The following is a 20,621-nucleotide window of genomic DNA, read 5'->3' on the forward strand; positions in this document are numbered from 1 at the left end:
GATTTTTTTAAAGCTCCAAAACTCCACACTTAGAAGAATTTCCAAGTGAAACCAGTCAATGTTAGCCTATTGAAGGAAAGTATTCCCAAGCCCCCCAGGTTCCTTGCCAGCTCCCCGCCTCCTGCGGGAGCCAGCATTGCTTTTCTGTATGGGGAGCAGCCATGCAGAAAAGCAATCGGCTTTGGTTTCTGAAAGAGAGAGCCGCAAGGCTCCCATCCTACCATAGAAAACTACTGTGTCCCAGAGGTGGGCACCCCGGGACACTGCAGGAGCTGGCCATGGGGGGTGGTGGTGCCCAGGGCCACCACAAGGCTATAGGAGGGGAGCCGGCAGCCCCCCTCCCAACATTTAAAAGCCCCGGGTGGTGGTCCCCAGGGTTGGGGGGACAATCACGGACCCTCCCAATTTAAAAATGTAGTGCCTGGGGAGGTGGGGGTCCCGGGAGCGTGTGGGGGGCTTGAGCCTCCACACACAGGTTTTTTTTTTTTTTTAAAAAGAAGCCCTGGGGGGTGGCAGTCCCCGGGGCTCCTGCATACATAATGTAAAAGGCCCGGGGTAGGCAATCCCCGGGGCTGGGGGACCCTATGAGCCCCCCATTATTATAAAAAGAAATAAGCCCCGGGGGTGGCGGTCCCTGGGGCTGGGGGGCCCTCTGGGCCCCCTGTTATAATAAAACACATTGCCCGCGGGACTTGGCCCCCCTTGGCTATTTACAAATTTCTCTGGCTTTGTTATTTTTTTCAGGATACGCGCACACTACGCCTATTTCGCATCCTTGTGGGACCCCCTGAGCGGGCCTAGGCCGTCAGGGTGTTTTTACACTGCCCTCTTTCCGCCTTTTGCACACTTGTTTTTCAGTTTTCTTGTGCATCGGTTCTACCTAGACACAAGATGGCTGCCAACACTTCCTGGTTTTGAGTGTTGACGGACAGTTGACAGCTAATTAGCATGCAACTCGCGCTCGTAAAGGTACGCGAATAATCCTCGGACGGTACTTCGTCCATAGATATATCTGTGATTTTACTTTTGATTATCTCAGGAACTACTGCACGGATTTACACCATTTAACAAAAAGCGTCATCTGCGAACCAAACTCTACCCTTTTGCCAGATTTGATGTAATTCCATTCAGCAGTTCGAGCTGAGTGTAGCCCATCTTAAAGGTCCATATGGAAAATTGCATGGGGAAAACAGGTTTTGGGACCCCCTTTTTTCTCTGCCCTCGCTTGACGAATGACCCCGAAACTTGTAGGATAAGAGCAGAGTGGGCCATCTTCTTGGAGAATTTCGCGAAGATTCGTCAACCAGCGCATATATCAAACAGCAACCTCCTCACAAGAAAGAGCAGAGACCACATTGGGGAAATTCATGGAGGCAGCTTTTATTCAGACTTTCGGCGAATGCATTTCGGCTTCATTAAGCCTTCTTCAGTGCCAGGTAAGATCAAGAGGTGCAGGCTCTAGCGTGGATGTGAATGTCCTGCCTGCTACCAATTGGTTGCTGTCCGCTCCCCCCCCTTGCTGATGCTTGTGCTCACTTGTTGTGAAACCCTTGAGACAGCTGAACTCCCAGCCCCAGAAGGTCGTATTCTGTCGGGGTAGGTAGTCGGGGTTTAAAAAATGTTAATAGCGGCATGCAGGATATCACGCTGTCAATGTGGCAATATTCCTCATGTCAAGCTGACTTCCAGTGCCCCCTCGAGTCCCCACACCGCAACAACCCTCGATGTACAGGAGTCCAATATGCAGGGGCAAGAGTGGCAATCTATCTCGCCCGGCAAGGAGTTGATAACTCCTACACCGCTGCACCTCTTCCTGACCCCGGGGGTGGGCCTCGACGCATCCTTTCCCCTGGAAACTCCAACAGACCACCGCAGCAGATAATAGCGATGTCGAGGCCACTTGGTGGTATATATATATATATATATGTATATATATATATATATATATATTCACTGAAAAAAACATAGGTATCAGGGGCGTTATAGTTAGTTCGACATTTCACTCATACAAAACCATAGAAATTCCCCCGTTATAGGTAGTTAAGCTAACGATAACTCACGCGCCCGCAATGCACCGCTGATGACGTCAAGTATTACATCACTCATGACATGGTCAGTGACTTCACTCATGACATCACTGATAACATCTCAAATAACATCACTCATGACATCACTGATGACATCATCCAGTGAATTTGTTTTTTCTGAAAATTAAATATGTTTTATATATGTATATCTCAAGGTCAATGGAAGAATGAATAGGTATATATGTGCGAGTTTTTTTGTAAAATTGATTGTACAACTGACTGATTAAGTGTATCTTAGTGAATACATGGGTAAGTGAATAATTTTTAAATATGTAAATATCTGTATCAGTCTCTCACGTTGTGTATAAGTGGCTGCATGGGTTGGTGAATAGCTACATGAGTGTCTATATAGGTGATTAGTTGTTTTTTGAGTATCAGTATGAGTGTCTGTATGGTTCGGTGGGGCGTAGTATGTTGATGCACGAATGAGTGACTCACTGTATGTGTTAAAGACAACATGTGTGCTGGACTGGATGGGTGGGTGAGTGTGTGTATAGGTGTGTTAGTGAGAGAATGAATGTGCCAATAGTGTCTTTATGAGTAACTACACATGTTTTAAACTAGTATATGTGAGTATGGTGTATGTAAGTGAGTATTTGTGAGAGTGAGAGATTGGAAGAGTTCCTGTATAAATTAGTATGTTTCTATAAGTGATTGCTTAAGATAGTAAGTATGTGTAAGTTTCTATAGAAGTAAGTGTGGTGGTGTGTGTATAACTGTATATGCAAGTAAATGGATGTTTGATACTTTGTTTGCATGTGTGACTATGTGTGTGAGTAACTCTATGGATGAGTGTCAGTGTGTAACAGGATGTATAGGTGTATGAGTACATATAATGAGTGAGTACATGTATGAGTGACTGTATTGGAATGTTGGTGAATGAGTGGATGTGTGTGTAGATCTTGGAATTACAGAATAGGTGTGTTGTAAGTGGTAATGGTATATCCATCAGTTTGAAAAAGTTAGTCTCTATTTTTGAGTGTGAGTATCAAAGGTTATATTAGGGTGAGAGGAGGCCTGTCACTCTATCACAAGAATGATGTCATCAGTGATGTCATTTGAGATGTCATCTGTGATGTCATGAGTGATGTCACTGACCATGTCATGAGTGATGTCAAGACGTCATCAGCAGTGCATTACGGGCGCACAAGTTATAGTTAGCTGAACTAACTATAATGGAGGAATTCCTATGGTTTTGTACGAGTGAAATGTCTAATTAACTATAACGCCCCTGAAATCAGTGAATTTCAAAAGTTTTTTAAATGCTAATTTCTAACTATAACATGCCTGAAACCTATAGCTTTTTTAAGTGAAAAAACGCACAGAATGAAAAAAATGCAGAAAGAAGCAACAGAAGTCCTCAAAGATGAAGAAAAGTGCAGAAAGAAGGAAGACGTGCAGGAAGAACAAACAGAGGAGCAGAAAGAGACCTTGTTGCAAAATCATCCTATACCCTCAACTTTTTCAGATGGGTACTGGTGGTAACTGACTCTGACTAACTAGTCCTAGAGCCAGTGCTATGCTAAAAGACACTTAGAATTCAGTGAAAACACCTACATACACTAGGGAACACAATGCATTGGGGTACCCCTGTGATTAGCATGACCTCCTCAGAAAGTCCCTAGTACATAACAGGGCAGGGGGATGAAAACTACCTCTTAAAATGCACCATAGGGTGGATTTGCATAGTGGTGAAGGGATCGTCCCTTTGGTTCAACTAGCCCACCGGGTATCTCCAGTTAGACCCACAGACATGCATTGCAAATAGGTGTAAAAAGGGGCACAGCCTGGACCACCTCTCTGCAACGCCACTGTGTAAACGCGCCCTGTGGCCGTTTTAAGTTGGGAGATTAAGTCCCCTTGAATCCTGCCAGTCCCTAGGGTCAAACTAGCCCACTAGGTACCTCCAGTAAGCACCACAGAGCTGCGTTGCAGAGAGGTGTAAAAAGGGGCCTGGCCTCTGAACACCTCTCTGCAACATAGCTCCCTGGCCCATACTGAAGGTACCTGGTGGGCTAGTTGGCCCTCAGGGACCCTCAGTATTGAAGGGGAATTAATTCCCCACTTTACAACTCACCAGGGGGAGCGTTTGCACAATGGTGAAGGAAGGGGGCGGGGCCTGAGATGACATGTCTGCAAACATGGCCTGTGGTGCGTTGAAGCGAGCAAGAGGAAAAAAAGGCAAAAAAGTGGGAAAGAGGTGGGTAGGAGCACTGTAATCTCTGTGGGGTGTTTAGGGTGTGCTGTAGAGGGGGTGTGAAGCGAAGTATTCACCCCTACCGGTGTGAAAGTGGTGGGGTACGGAAATTAAATAAAGTATTGCCTAGAGTCTGATGCTGCTAAGGTGAGCTGGTGTGGGACTCGAGGATTGAAGCGTGAGCCCAAAATGTGTGTCTTATGCTGTCAAGTCATGTGCTGCTGTGGCGGCTGTACTACAGCTGTGGAAGTAGTGTCAGCATGTGTTTATACCTACTAGGACGAAGTACTGACCCCTACTGGTCTGAAAGTCCTGGGGTACAGAAAGTATGTGAGGTATTGTCTAGAGTTGTCAGGTTGTTTGGGTAGATGCACAGCAAGTTAATGAAATTTTAGGCGTTTTAATTAGGTTTAGGTGCTACACAAGTGACGTCTGGTGTCCCACGACGTTAAAATGTAACCATGAACTGTGGGATCAGTGGGTCACTGGTCCCATCCTTGGGTGCACACTGTAATTCCTCTATGGTTCACAGAGGTTCCACACTTAATTCATTGTAAATTGTTCATATTTATTTTTTTCATAAACATGTTTAATTTGGTAAATTATTCCATTTTCAAAATATTAGCTTTATCCTTTGCGTCAATCCAATGCATTTTGGGGCTATGTACTGCCCCTTCATCATCAACTTTATACTTTCGGGCACTGCATGAAACCCCAATTTTAAGTTCACTTGTTTAAATCACAATCGTCTATCACAGCTCTCGAACCCTGACTGTAAACGCGAGTCTGTTTTCCTTGTTTATCACCCACGTGACCGTCACACACGTAACTGACCAAACGCGGCAGGAAACGCTTCCCGTCCTGACCGGCGTTACGAGCGGATGAACATAGAACTCTAATCTCCTTTTCTATCAGGTTAGTGTACCGCATGAACCACAATAGCACGATGGCTCTTAACTGATTGAAACTAAGACTCACGACACGCACCCTTTACTTTTTCAGCACACCGGCATACCTCGACTATCCTCAGCATACGTAAGCCATATTGAAAGCATGGTTTTGTTTCTTACACGGGCCGACAACAGTTCTTTAAGGTGACCCTCTAATTGACAAACACCACCCCGCTCCCCTACACCCCCTAGTGTCTTCCCAACACCACAAATCCATAACGTTCATACCTATCACTACTGACACCTTCTCCATCTAACTTTGTTACAGTACCTTTTCCCTGATGAAGGGGCAGTACATAGCCCCGAAATGCATTGGATTGACGCAAAGGATAAAGCTAATATGTTGAAAATGGAATAATTTACCAAATTAAACATGTTTATGAAAACAATAAATATGAACAATTTACAATGAACTAAGTGTGGAACCTCTGTGAACCATAGAGGAATTACAGTGTGCACCCAAGGATGGGACCAGTGACCCACTGATCCCACAGTTCATGGGTATTGTCTAGAGTCTCATGGTGCTAAGCTGAGCTCTTACCAGACTCGGGGATGAAAGCGTGGGTCCAAACTGTGTGTCTTATGCTGTGAAGTCATGTGCTCTGGCTGATGTGCCACATCTGTCCAAGTAGTGTGAGCATGTAGTTATACCTACTTGAAGGAACTTTTGTGGCGCTGGGGGCGTAGGCTGAGCTGCTGTCAGGGTAAAGTCGCTGAACTATTGGAAAGGGGCGACCACTCGGTCCCCCCGAACGTATGGTGGAGTACCCCGATCCCCCCGGGAAACCATCTTGGGCGAGAGGCGAGTCTCGGCTGGTATGCCCAAAGCGGCGTAGCCGGGGCGCGCTTTTTCCCGCCCAAGAGTGGGTTGTCCTAGACACTGAAGCCGCCAGCCACGCCCCCGGAGGCGGGTGGAGGCGGGTGGAGGCGGGTTTACGCCCGCCCGAAGAAGGATAAAAGGAGCGACAAGCCAAGGAAGCATCCTCTTGTTCCTGTGCTCTGAAGCTGCACCTCCCCGCTGCACATGAGCTCGAGACGGAACGAAGAGCCAATTTTGAGCGTTTTAAATTTTGTCTTTGTTCTTTCAGAGAATCAGCGTTGGACAATGCCGGGCAAGAAAGCCGGAAAGCGGGTCGGAACCGATCAGATGCTCCGCATGCTCGTAAAAGACATGGCCGAGATGAAGAAACAGATGGCGGCAATGAACGGTGTAAGGGGCCCTAAGCGAGTCGTCGGACCAGCATTGCCGGGTGTAGTCCCTAGCGGGAGAGGTAGAAGGGTCAAGAAGGGAGCAACTGGGGAAGAGGCCCCGGTTCCCGAGGCGCCGCCGGCGCACCCTGATACACCGACTGAGGCGCCGATCCCGGTCCCGAAGGAGGGGCAACCAATTTCCGTTGTAGTCACCCCTGTGAATGGGGAGGATATGCCTCCCGAGTTGGCTGCACAGCCTGCAGCATGGTTGGGGAAAGAGAGTGAGGGGGCTACGGCAGATGACGCCAGGGCAGTAATGAAGCAGTTACGGCAATCAAGAGAGGCTGCAAAGGCCCCATGTCCTTTTGTTCCCCCGCAGGCTCCAGTGGGACAACCCGCAGCGGGCATGAGTTCGGCAGCGACTACGGTTACAGCTTCCGGTTCAGGTAAGCAGCTACTGCCGATTGCGGGGGAGGGGTCAGTACCCTCGAGAAGGGAGAAAGTGGCTCAGCATATTCCGATGGAAATCAAGGAGAGGATATGGGCTGAGAAATATATAAACATGTTTTCTTTATTAACTGATCATTACGAGATTGAGCACGTGAAAGTACAAAAAGAGTTTATGCACCCGAGTGTTTGGCGCGCCAAGATGGCCGCTTTCAGAGTCGATGAGACGATAGGTAATTGGGGCAGGGCATTTGGCATATTCACTGCAATTATGGGGGAACGGAGGCCTGAACTGTTGGCCAAGTTACCCGTGTACCAGACACGTATTATGGAGTATTCTCAGACATATGAGGGCAATCAGTGGTTTTGTTACGATAATATTTTTCGTAAGGCCAAGGAGTTCGACACATCTCTGACGTGGGATTGTTACGACTCCATTTCCTGGCAAAAAATGGAGAAATCGGGCATGGCGAAGGCGCCATTGTTGGGGGGAAACGGGGGCGAGTTTTCCCGCCATTCATCTGGGGCGCCCTTTCGGGCGGGTTCAAGTAACGAGCATCATTCAAGGTCGAATGGCAATACAGGTAAAAAAGGGGTCTGCTGGAATTTTAACAGGGGAAAGTGTACAAGGCCCCAGGGGTCATGCAAGTTTAGGCACGACTGTGGGGGATGTGGACAGTCCTCGCATCCCGAGACCATGTGCAGAGCCAAAATGGGTGATAACGGAAGTAGGGGAGGCGCCAAACAGGTCTGAAATAGTCCGAGGGGCGCCTTTACCTACCCCGGTTGATACCATGGCAATGATTCCTTGGCTCAATGAATACCCGGATCATGTCTCCGCTGGGGTGTTGCAAGACGGTTTTTCGTATGGTTTCCGCATCCCGGTGGGGAAGTTTCAGGGTAAAGCACATTGTAGTAACCAACTGTCGGTCCTGCAGAATACGGCGGTGGTACAAGCGAAGATTGGGAAGGAGGTGGCCCGGGGTCGGGTTGCTGGACCATTCGACATGCCACCAGTTGCTAATTTTGTTTGTTCACCCTTGGGAGTGGTCCCCAAGAAGGACCCGGGGGAGTTTAGATTGATACACAACTTGTCAGCCCCGAGAGGTCTTTCGGTGAACGATGCGATAGACCCGGAGGTTTGTTCGGTGTGGTACGCATCTTTCGATGATGCCGTCGCCATGTTGAATCGCCTGGGGCCGGGAGCGCTGATGGCCAAATCAGACATCGAGTCAGCGTTCCGGTTGCTCCCGGTACACCCAGACGATCAGCGTCTCCTTGGTTTCATGTTTCAGGGGCGCTATTACATGGATAAATGTATGCCAATGGGATGCTCCATATCTTGTGCTTATTTTGAGAAATTCAGTTGTTTTTTGCAATGGGCATTCACAAGAATGACGGGGTTTCAGCATGTTATGCATTATCTTGACGTTTTTCTGTTCCTGGGGGCAGCCGGGGACCCAGAATGTGCACAGGCTTTAAAAGTATTTTGTGGTCTGATGAGTCAGTTTGGTGTGCCATTGGCGCCAGGTAAGACTGTGGGGCCATCTACTTCGCTCGAGTTTCTTGGAATAGAGCTCGATTCCGAAGAGGGTTGCTTCCGGTTGCCCAAAGAAAAGGTGAGGAAATTCAGGGCCTCGCTTGAAACATGTATTAAGGAGACTAAGGTGAATTTGCATCAATTACAGCAGACTGTGGGTCAGTTGAATTTTGCCCTTAGAGTGATGCCGATGGCCCGCCCTTTTTCCCGCTCGATGGCACAAGCCATGGTCGGTCTTAAAGAGGGGCACCACCGCACGAGGCTCTCGGCAGAGATTCGCCAGGACATGCGCATTTGGTTGGCATTCCTGGCGGATTTCAATGGTCGGGTTGTCTGGAACAAGCGGGCGGTGTCCTCCGAGGAGTTGGGGCTGTGGACAGATTCGGCGGGGAGTATAGGCTTTGGCGCCATATTTGGTAATCACTGGTCGGCTCAAACGTGGCCGTCATGGTGGCACGAGTGTGGGCTTACAAGTAACATTGCCTTTCTCGAACTGTTCCCTATTCTGGTGGCCTTGAAAACATGGCCTGAGGGGTTTCGGGATCACTCTGTGGTGTTCTGGTCTGATAACATGACCGTGGTTGAGTGTATCAATAGTCAGGCTGCACGATGCAAATGGATTCTGAGATTGCTCAAGGAAATTGTCTTACTATGTATGCAATTGAACGTGCTCTTTAGGGCGAGACACGTGCCAGGGGTGCTGAATCAGGCTGCTGATGCGCTTTCTCGTTTCCGTATGCAGGCCTTCTGGGGTTTTCTGCCCACAGCGGACCCGGTGGCGGCACCATTTCCCGAAGCTCTCTGGTCTCTCGGTGCCCCGAACTACAAAACCTCGTGGGAGAGAGTTTAGCACCCAGGACAAGGAAGGCTTATGAAGGGGCGTTCCGTTCCTATTGGTCCTTTTTGGGTTCTGCTAGGAGGGAGCTTTGGGGCCAGGAAGAGTTTGTCGTAAAGTTTTTGCTGTCATTACATCAGGCAGGCAAATCGGTAGCCACGGCCCAGAGGCATCGGGCCGCCATTTCCTTCATGGCACGGGCTCATGGTATCCAGGACCCTACAGCGTCTTTTGTAGTACAGAAAGCGCTGCGTGGGTGGCAACGCCTTGAGGGTCGCAGAGTAGATGAAAGGCACCCGATAGGTCTGGAAAGGTTGGCCCTCTTACTGTCCGTACTCCCTGTGACATGTTCATCCCAGTCAGAAACAGTGTTATTCCGGGCCGCTTTTGCATTAGCATTCCATGGGGCTATGCGGGTAAGCGAACTGGTGGCAAAGAACAAGCAGGATACGGGGGGGGACTGTGCCGAGAGCACATTCAAGTTAAGGGGGAGGCGATGATTGTCTCGTTTGCCAGGTCCAAGACCGATCAGGGTGCGATCGGGGACAGTGTAGTAGTCCATCGGATTCCCGGATCTCCCATGTGCCCGGTCGTATGCGTTGAGGAATATTTGGCGCAGAGGGCGGCATCATGGGGGGGGACCTTGCTGAGACACGCTGATGCCACCCCACTGACGAGGTTTCAGTTCCAGCGGGTGCTTGCAATGGCAATTTCGGCCGCGGGCTTGAACCCGGGCGAGTTTGGGACCCATTCCTTCCGAATAGGGGCTGCTACAGAGGCTACAGCCAGGGGTCTGAGTGTGGAAAAGGTGAAACAGTTGGGGCGTTGGTCCTCGAATTGTTACAAAAGGTATGTGCGGTTGCACATGTTGTGAAGCTGATATCATGTACTCACGCTTCTTGTTTTTGTTTGGTTTACAGTTTCGCAAGCTTACGAGGCGGGGCGGACTGTGCAGTCGACCCGACACCTGGGAATCAGCGGTCAAAGATCACCGGCTGAGGAAAAAGTGGTGTGGGTCGTGGGCCACTCATACGTGAGGCGTGCCGCGGACGTATTCAAAGCAGGTGACATGATTCACATGGCTGGGGAATACGGGTACAGGGTGACCTTCTACGGAAGGGGCGGGCTCTGTATTGACCAGTTTCAAACTTTTTTCGAGGGTTTGTTAGGGCGGACAAGGTCACCGCCATCTATAATCATAGTGCATCTTGGGGGCAATGATTTGGTGACCACTGGTAGACGACTACTTCTCGAGGCGATACTATCCACAGTAAGTTGGTTGGCGAGAAGGGTTCCAGGGTGCACGATTGCATGGTCCCATATGATTCCACGAAAGGTGTGGCGGGGGGCTAATTCAGTGTCTGCTATAAATCATTCTGTGAAGAAGGTAAATAACAAACTGGGTAGACTGTTCCGTACTAATACATTGCATTCGATTCCTCATGGGTGTGTCAGGGAGGACCATATGTATCTGGAAGATGGGGTCCATTTGTCCCGGGTGGGGAATTCTTTACTCATAGGAGACCTCGTAGCTTGGTTAAAGAGTTTACAGCACGACCTTTAGGTAGGAGTTTTGTGGGGGGTCCGGATAGCCGGTCAACTATCCGGCCTGTGGCGGTAAGGTCATGATCGGTGAGCAGTAATTGGAAGATCCCTAGGGGGGGGCGTCACCCATTACGGATGGGAGCGCCCGGGGGGAGGTGGCCATTGGCCCCTCAACGGGGAGGCGGTCCCTTCTAAGGATGGGACGCCGAAAGGAAAGGGAAGGCGGTCAAGGCCCCTCCCTGGATAGGAGGGGCTACGGGCCCCTCCTGGGAATTTCCCGGGGCCAGGACATCTGCGACGGCAGATGTGGTAAGTTGTGTGGGGTGGGGAGGGGGGTCTACGCTACCTTCTAGACACCTCACACGAGTCCTCGGACGACCAGTAAGATGGCGTCGAGTTAATTGGGGCCCCCGTCAAGACAAGGGAAATTGGTATGTGCACATGAGGTGCAGTCCTCTGTGCGGCCGCCCCTCACAAGTGAGGGGGGATTTTTGGTTTAGGGATCTGACACCGGTTACGACCTTGCCGTTGGCCCTTAACGTTAGGATGTACAATTTCAATTTGAAAATGCATTTGTAGGATGTTAGTATCGGCTAGGAGAACCTTTGTATTAGAAATGTGTTAGGGTCAGCCAAAACATCGTAATGTGGAAATGAAATTGTACATGATATGAAACTGTTATTTTAATGTTTTAATTTTGTTTCATATTTTAATAAATACGGCCGGGAGGGTAACTCCCTCCCGCCTTCCAAAAGTTCAGAACTGTTTCCGTATTCCCATTCTTGGGGATTGTGTTGAGAGGGGGTGGCGGGTATCTCAGCCATATGGAAAGGGGCGACCACTCGGTCCCCCCGAACGTATGGTGGAGTACCCCGATCCCCCCGGGAAACCATCTTGGGCGAGAGGCGAGTCTCGGCTGGTATGCCCAAAGCGGCGTAGCCGGGGCGCGCTTTTTCCAGCCCAAGAGTGGGTTGTCCTAGACACTGAAGCCGCCAGCCACGCCCCCGGAGGCGGGTGGAGGCGGGTTTACGCCCGCCCGAAGAAGGATAAAAGGAGCGACAAGCCAAGGAAGCATCCTCTTGTTCCTGTGCTCTGAAGCTGCACCTCCCCGCTGCACGTGAGCTCGAGATGGAACGAAGAGCCAATTTTGACCCACCCACCAGCCCCTGAGGACAGCAAGTTGTTTTTGAAATAAAGTCATTTGACGTGGTAATTAATTTTTTCTTACAGGTTGTTCAGAATAAAGTTGTGATTCAGTATGCAATAAAATGGATAATTCTTTACGGTATGCTTTATTGAATAAAAGTATTCGCACCAGAGTGGATCAGGATGTTTTAGACAGTTCATACTTCGAATATCCTTTTGTCTTTCTCCTCTTTAGTAATTAGCCGCTTTTTTGTTTTTTCTTAGTTTGTCGTATTTATTATTTGGTCGGGCGGTAAGGTCATGATCGGTGAGCAGTAATTGGAAGATCCCTAGGGGGGGGCGTCACCCATTACGGATGGGAGCGCCCGGGGGGAGGTGGCAATTGGCCCCTCAACGGGGAGGTGGTCCCTTCTAAGGATGGGACGCCGAAAGGAAAGGGAAGGCGGTCAAAGCCCCTCCCTGGATAGGAGGGGCTACGGGCCCCTCCTGGGAATTTCCCAGGGCCAGGACATCTGCGACGGCAGATGTGGTAAGTTGTGTGGGGTGGGGAGGGGGGTCTACGCTACCTTCTAGACACCTCACACGAGTCCTCGGACGACCAGTAAGATGCCGTCGAGTTAATTGGGGCCCCCGTCAAGACAAGGGAAATTGGTATGTGCACATGAGGTGCAGTCCTCTGTGCGGCCGCCCCTCACAAGTGAGGGGGGATTTTTGGTTTAGGTATCTGACACCGGTTACGACCTTGCCGTTGGCCCTTAACGTTAGGATGTACAATTTCAATTTGAAAATGCATTTGTAGGATGTTAGTATCGGCTAGGAGAACCTTTGTATTAGAAATGTGTTAAGGTCAGCCAAAACATCGTAATGTGGAAATGAAATTGTACATGATATGAAACTGTTATTTTAATGTTTTAATTTTGTTTCATATTTTAATAAATACGGCCGGGAGGGTAACTCCCTCCCGCCTTCCAAAAGTTCAGAACTGTTTCCGTATTCCCATTCTTGGGGATTGTGTTGAGAGGGGGTGGCGGGTATCTCAGCCATATGACCCCTAACAGTCTGAAAGTGCTGGGTACGGAAATTATGTGAGATGTTACCTAGAGTGTCATGCTGCTAAATTGAGCTGCTGATGAAACAGTGAGGCCAAACTGTGTGTGCTGTGCTGTGAAGTCATGTGCTCTGGGCGCTGTGCCACACCTGTCCAACCTATATCTGGTGCTTAGGTGGTGTTGTACAGGGAGTGCGAAGGTAAATCAATATGGTATTTGTAAAGCAGAAACTACTCACCCCTATGGGTGAGTAGAGCTGGTGATCAAAGCGAGAGCTCTGTGCTGCAAAGTCAGATGATCTGGCTGCTGCGCCACAGCTGTGTGGAGAATATATTTTGGCGAGGGTCCAGGAGTTGCCGTTACCTGGCCCTAAAATAGCGGGCCTAAGTTGTAAGTTATAGGGTAGCTCTAAAAAGAGCCCTTGTGTTCATTAGTTAGAGCTACATATAGTGTGGATGCACAGCTTCAAGGTATTCAGGAAAACTCGATAACCCTGGTCTGTGAAGTGTACTCCATCACTTCTGTAGAGTATCAGCAATATCACAATGTATGTTGCTGTTGTAGATGGACCCCATTTTGTGGTCTCTGAGGTATGTAGACACAGCTTTCTTGACTTTATTCCTAGATTTTTCAATCTGAGGACAAAATTGGTTTGACCATTTCCACTTCTGTCTTTGGCATATATTGGAATATACAAAGACAGTTTGAGGCAAGAGTAACATCAATTGTCCAAAGGTTTCCTGAATAATCATTTCCAAACCTACCCCAGTCAATGTGCCTAGGTTGTTTCCACAACAGTGCACATTCATGAGGTTAGGGTGTTGGAGATGCAAACAGGATTTAACCAAACCTCCATGTGCAAACCATTTATTGTCCACATTTTGTAAATCTTTGTCTAAGTCAATACGTCTCCGTACTGCATGCCTCATGCACCAGAAAACATAGCTATGTCTTGGAATCCACACTAGCATTTTGAAGGTATGTCTTGAAGGTATGTAAAGATGTCTGTAGCTCATGCAGTTCCTTCGTAGAATAGGAGATATGTTTAAAACGGGGAACTACTTTTGTTTGCCATTACAAATGATACCTGATAGGGAGATGAAAGGCATTGTTTTTTAAAAAATAGGGTGCACATTCATTTTGTGGAAAAGCATCTTTGTGATTGGTTAAGAAAAAGCAGTTTGAACATGGAGTACATATTATAGGATAAAATTTGCTCAACTGAACCACACCTGCTACTTGCATTTGGAAGGCACTGTTCAAACTTAAAATAATTGCATGTGCCGTTAAATGTTTGAGAAAATGTTGCAAAAAAATATGGTTAGGTTTAAACAAAATTGATGACCTTTTAACCTGCATGTGTTGTGGAATGTTTTAGAAAGTGTGTTGAGAGAATACGTTGCACTGGTGACTTCTATGTGTCATTGAATACGAAAAAAACTGTTTATATGGAAAATTAAAAAGAAACTAATAGAGAGAAGTTTTGTAACATAAAAGAATCAAGGAAGTATTCTAATTTGTTCTTTACATGTATTTATGTGTAGAGGAACACAATTTTAGAAACAACAGCACCAGGAAGAGGAAGAACCAGGGAGTGGGGAGATGGGGGGACATGGGCAGAATGGCACACATGCACAATCAAGTACAGCACTAGTATAGACAAACAATGGCCAAAATGAAACACACCAACAAGGAGTATAAGTGACACAACCCAGCAACATCTCACCACTGAACGTGCATAGAAGTGAAAGCCACGCTGCATTCATACAGGATGTGAACAAAGGCCGGTCGTGGGCGTTGTAGGATGTGTGCGACCCTGGTCATCATGGGTGCGATGCCCAGTATGTGGCACATGGGCAGGTTCACTGTGTGTTACATTGCCAAACAGCTGCTCCTCCCTCCCACGAGCCCCACACTTTTCTACAGTGCGCTGTTGTATCCCGTGCACTCGTATGGCACAGAATTGTAATGTTTATTCATGCACGTCCTGCAGCATTCAAATGACACCCTTTGTGGTGGTGGTACCTGCCACTTTACAACATCGTCTGCTGTGGCCCTTGCGGCAGGCCACACCAGAATACAGAGACACACTTACCGCACTTCCTGCACACGGACAGGTCAGAGACACACCATTTCTACTTGCCCGATAGGCATACCCCTGCGCTAACCTGTGTACGCCGGACCAGCACACATCTGTTGTGCATGCAGATAGATGCATGCCTAGCTACATGTCCAGGGTCACTGCCAATGCTGAGTTGACATTGTAAAGTCTGCTGAAGACAGCACACTTTGACGTTGCAGGGCCCGTGCCTATCATGCTAACACAGTAACCACATGGAGACACTTGCTCAGATGGGTGTTTGGGGGATGTTGGGGTTGTTGCGATGAGTCTTGTGGCTCTCATGGGTATCCCTGTATCATGGTCATTGACTCTATGGCACCTGAGGGTATTCTGGTGTGGCTCTTGGCTGTGTTTCCTTTCATGCTGCAGGTAGTCATCCAGCTTAACACCAGCAAAAAGCCAGTGTAAAATCCCTGGTGTAACGTGGCTTATCGCCTGAATTTCTTTCAAATTGTAGTTGTTGTGAAAGTTGTGATTTGATTTTTTCGTGTTCAGAACAATATATGAACTGGGCAGTGTATCCCGCCAAGATCCAGCACGTGACGCACTATTCACAATCAATATAAATACAATGAGATTTCTTCATTGATTTAGTGTGTGTATACTGTAAGTGTAGGCACCACCTCAGTGCAATTCAATACAGGATTTTTTAAATTTTTTTGAATAAATCGCAAAGGTGCACCTCATGTTTTTTTGCGCGGGAACTTTAATGCAACTAACGTTGAGATACATCTAATACGGTATTCAGAAGTTGGTGGAAACTGCAGAGATCACCAGCATTCCAGCGATAAGTGCCCCAAAATTTAACACCATGGTGGATACCAGCAAATAACAGAAAGAAGAACAAGAGTCACACAGCAGTTAAGAAAACAACCAAAAAGGTTAATCATTTTCTTGTGTCAAACTTTTTTTTTTATAAACATATATAAACCATAAACTATTTTCAAATGTTATTTTGTATATATATATATATATATATATATATATATATATATATATATTCTCTTTCACCACACGCTAACCAACGTGTAAATGCACTCGACCTCCAGCCAATATTCACCAATGAATTAAGCCATCCAGCAAAGTTCGTAAGTGTATTCTTTATTCCAGCATGGAACACAGTTCATAGAACTAAACCCCCAACGCGTTTCAGCGACAACTCGCCTTGGTCACGGGTGAATAGTAAACACAAAGGTGAACATTAAATAAAGTTTTTCAAAACTTCAAGTGTAAACATACAATTTGGTCTTTCTTTCTGCCCAACCTCGAACTTTATTTACTCTCGAGAGCGAATTGATCTTTTTAAATTTACCCGCAAACTACGTTTGCACAAGTGGAATAAACTTAAAGTTAAGAATGCGGGGAAAACGATTGAGACAAACCAGCCAGCCACTGAATCCATTTGGGAAGTAGAAGCTCTGGCTGCTCTTAAAGAATTGGAATTTAATGTACCACCTGAGAGTCCCATTGATGCTGAAACTTTGGGGTTCAATCCTAGCTTGAATTGTCCCAACAATTTTAAACCTAAGTCTAACTTTAACCCCGTACTGCCAGCCTGTGGTATTGATGTCTTTGAAGATCTGGTGATTGAAGATTTGAAAAAACTGGCCAGAAAGAAAGACTGGATGTGTGACAATTTGAATAAACAGGAACGTTTGGCTGTAAAGAAATTGGAGGATGACACTTCAATCATTATCCGTCAATCGGATAAAGGAGGGAATGTTGTGGTAATGGATGTTAAAAGTTATGTTGAGGAGGGCATGCGTCAGCTAAACAATGTTGATTGTTATGAGATATCGTCCATTGAAAAGATTGAAAAAACTAACACTTTGTATCACAACATGTTGAAGGAATGGCATAGTGAGGGTTTACTGGAATGGAATGAATATTCCTTTCTATTGAACAGAAACCCCAAAGTGGCAGTATTATATCTTCTGCCCAAACTGCATAAGGATGCTGTCAAGCCTCCTGGCAGGCCTATTGTTTCGTCCATTGGATCTCTCCTTGAGAACACCTCGAAATATATCGATTATTTTCTACGTCCTTTTGTGGAGGGGATACCCTCGTATCTGAAGGACAGTAGAGACTTCATTAATAAGATCAAAAATCTGGAATGGCATAACAGTTATCTTTTGATTTCTCTCGATGTAGGCAGCCTATACACCTCCATCAGGCATTTGGATGGTATCAATGCCTGTCGGAGGTTTTTGAAGAAACGTTCCATCTCGTTTCGAGACCATACAGACATGATTTTAAGGATTATGCTGTTTTGTCTCGAAAACAATTTTTTCATCTTTAATGAGACATATTTTAGACAGCGCCAGGGGACAGCGATGGGAACTTGTTTTGCTCCCAGTTTTGCGAATCTATTCATGGCAAACTGGGAGCAACAGGTGGCAGAAACCAGCATGCTGTACCGCAGCCATGTTAAAACCTGGCTGCGTTACATTGATGATCTTTTTATCATCTGGGATGGTCCGGAAATGCTGGCAGAAGACTTCATCCGTGAGCTGAATTGCAATGACCTTAACCTCACCTTTGAGGGTAAGATCAGTAATTGTGCGATGGAGTTTCTGGATCTACAAATTGAGGTGGAGAAGAAAAAACTCGTCACTAAGCTTTACCGCAAAGCGACGGCAGGCAACACCTTGCTCCACGCTGACAGTAGCCACCCGAAATCACTCATACGCAGTATCCCCTTTGGGGAGTTTCTCCGGGCTCGGAGAAACTGTAGTAAGGATGAGGATTTTGTGAAGGAAGGTGACAGAATGACGGAGCGTTTCAAAGAGCGAGGCTATAACCCACAGGTAATCCAAGCAGCATTTACTAAGGCTAGAAACATCAGCCATGACTCTTTACTGGTACCCAAGACTGACATACCTGAGGAGGAGGAAGTTATCAGGTTTATTTCTACTTACCACGCTAGTTCGTGGCAGGTACGAAAAAGTTTCAAGAAAAACTGGAACGTGTTACTCACCGAACAGACACTAAAAGAAGTGTTAGGCAGCAACCCTAGCATCACCTACCGGAAGGCAGATTCTCTCAAAGATAAGCTGAGCAAGAATGAGATTAGGATCACACCTAAGAAAACCCAGGAAATAAAAGGCTTTTACACTTGTTTAAAATGCAAAGCTTGTAAATTCAGCAACAACGTAAAATCAGTCTACTATCCCATAGAAGACAGAGAGAAACCAATCACACAACATCTGAACTGCCTTTCTGACCATGCCATATACGTACTGATGTGTCCATGTGCTAAAAAGTACGTAGGGAGCACTATGTTCCCTGCGAAAAAACGAATTCTTGAACACATGAGGGCGATTGATAACAAGGACCAAAGTTCGCCAGTCGCCCGGCACTTTGAAGAAAAACATAAAAGCAATCGCAATCTTCTTAAGTTTTTTGTGATTGACAGAGTTCCAGGCATGAGAAGGGGTGGTGACAGAATCCGTAGGTTACGCCAGTTGGAGAGTAAGTATATTCTTGACCTCGACACACGTATCCCAGGAGGCTTGAATTCTGAAGAAGAATTAAAATGGTACTTAGGAGAGTAAAAGGTGAAAATGTAAAGTATGCTGCCTGCATCTTAGTTCAGCTATAGAATGTATCGTGTTATGTATTGATCTCCTAGCAATGATTCTAATGTTTTTAATCACTTCACAGTATATTTGTTTCTTAATTGATACTAGCAGTGTATGGCCGCTCGTCAATGGCATTAAATACTCTGATGTGCCGTCTTTGTTGTTTTTTAGGTGACACATATCTGTGGAGAGTAGACCGGCCAGAAGAACTGATTATCCGATGGGTCATGCTTAGAATTTCCCACTTGGAAGTTAAAGACTGTATATTTCATATATGGTGATATAAGTCAATTGAAATGCGAATATTTAATGTGTATAGGATTGCGCAGAATCACTGATTACCCCATGGGTCATGTTTAGAATTTCCCACTTGGGACTTGAAGATTGTTTAGATGGTGATAGTATCTATCTGATATTTGAATACTGATTATGCACATGACTGCCGTGTAGATATCAATTCGCATTCTGGTTTCCCATGGGCCTTGTAAATTTGATTTCCCACTTGGGAATTTGTTAGCCGGTTTAAATGTGTCACCTACTAACTTTATTAGTCCTTGAACATCATATGCTTTCCTCAGTTATGTTTGCTGTCATGGTTTCTATGACAACATGGAGGTTTCTATTTAGCTCACCCACTTGGGACGCTGTTCATATTTCAAATTTCAGTTTACGCATGATTGTATGTACAAATCAGGCGTTAATTGGGCACATCATCGTGTAAGAAATGACCATGCCAAGATGGCCGCTGTGTTTTTACTTTGAGCACCATGTCTGTTGTTTATGTTTACACTTGAAGTTTTGAAAAACTTTATTTAATGTTCACCTTTGTGTTTACTATTCACCCGTGACCAAGGCGAGTTGTCGCTGAAACGCGTTGGGGGTTTAGTTCTATGAACTGTGTTCCATGCTGGAATAAAGAATACACTTACGAACTTTGCTGGATGGCTTAATTCATTGGTGAATATTGGCTGGAGGTCGAGTGCATTTACACGTTGGTTAGCGTGTGGTGAAAGAGAATACGAACAGGGTGCCTTTGACCCTGGTTTGCACCGCAGTCCGAGGGTCCCGGTTTCTCAAAGGATGTGAACTGGTATATATATATATATATATATATATATATATATATATATATATATATATATATATATATATATATATATATATATATATATATATATATTACCTACTGTCGGTCGCCAGTAGGTATATATAGTTAGGATTTTTTCCCTATGGGATTTCTGAAAATTCTATGTCTAATAACTTTGGCGTTTGTGGACGGAATCGGCTGAAATTTTCAGGAAAATGGCACATTCTGTTTCTGAGCAGCTCCTGGAAATTTGGGGGGGTTCGTCAAGGGGTGGCTGAGAAAAAAGGGGGGTCCCAAAACGCGTTTTTCCCATGTTAATTTCCATAGGGCGGTTGGACTCACTTTTAGCCCGAACGGCTGAATGGATTTCCACGAAACTTGGCAAAATTGTAGGGACTGTTAGGTCTCAATATATGTGCTTCAGTGGATTTTGAGAAATTAATGTTTAAATCAAGATATATATCTGTAACAGCGCTCCGGGCAGCGATCCGGTTAGCGAACTTTTCGCGTATCAGAACTTTGCGATGCGAAGCTGATTGGCCCTCCGGTGTCTGTCAACATTCTAAACAGTCCGGAGCGGCCGCCATCTTGTCTCTCGGTAGGATCGAGAGACAAGAGGAGGCCAAAACAAAGGGGGAAATGAAGGAAAGGGGGCAAGGTAGACCCCTTCTGACCCCCTAGGATTGATGAGGGGGATATTATAGAGCCACGCGGGGCCCCAAAAAAAAAAAAATCCGATTTTTTCGCCGTAGAGACGCGTCTTGGTAAGCGAACCGGGCAGCTAACCGGGCAGCTAACCAGGAAGCTAACCGGCAGTGTAACGGGAGTCTGAGGAGTAGCTGAT

The sequence above is a fragment of the Lissotriton vulgaris genome, chromosome 3_1, assembly GCF_964263255.1.
Source record: "Lissotriton vulgaris chromosome 3_1, aLisVul1.2, whole genome shotgun sequence".
Lineage (NCBI taxonomy): Eukaryota > Metazoa > Chordata > Amphibia > Caudata > Salamandridae > Lissotriton > Lissotriton vulgaris.